The sequence below is a fragment of the Etheostoma spectabile genome, chromosome 13, assembly GCF_008692095.1.
Source record: "Etheostoma spectabile isolate EspeVRDwgs_2016 chromosome 13, UIUC_Espe_1.0, whole genome shotgun sequence".
Taxonomy (NCBI): Eukaryota; Metazoa; Chordata; class Actinopteri; order Perciformes; family Percidae; genus Etheostoma; species Etheostoma spectabile.
The window spans coordinates 1,548,761-1,549,260 of NC_045745.1; the positions used below are offsets into that span (position 1 = coordinate 1,548,761).

The window sequence follows — 500 nt, forward strand, 5'->3', positions numbered from 1 at the left end:
AGTTGCAGGATCCAAGTTATGTCAAATACCTTCATTGCTTTTTCATCCAGAAATACATAACAATCAGCCAAACAAAGGCTAAATAATAATTTATCCAAAAAGCAATGGAAATTAAAAAGTGTCAGGAGGGGATTCAGCTTCACTACACCATAAAAACAATGCATCATCATTCACAAGAGCACTCATGATTGTGAAATTTAAGATTGTGTTTACCAAAAAATAAGCTTTAATTATGCTTGAAAGTAATCAGAATTTGCCTAAATAATTTACAACATGTACTAAGATTAGCTCTTTGAAATCTGACAATGACAGAAATGAAATCAGCATCCTGTAAAACCTCTAAAACCATTCACATATTGTAGAAATTGGCCATACAGTGCAAAATATGTGGTCAGACTGGACGATTAAGCTAATAATGCTAATTATGCTAATTATGCTAATTGCTCAACATATGCAAATTAGCATCCAGCAGTTTATGTATACTGGGGACCCATACTTCA

At 32.8% G+C, this 500-nt stretch overlaps 1 protein-coding gene and 1 long non-coding RNA gene across 6 annotated transcripts in view; both read left to right on the forward strand.

Annotated features, from left to right (window-relative positions):
- ntm (neurotrimin) overlaps positions 1-500 on the forward strand; it is a 537,242-nt gene that overhangs the window by 446,445 nt on the left and 90,297 nt on the right. The gene's annotated exons all lie outside the window — the stretch shown is intronic.
- Positions 1-500, forward strand: part of LOC116700858 (uncharacterized) — a 4,602-nt gene that overhangs the window by 3,862 nt on the left and 240 nt on the right. The window lies entirely within an intron of this gene.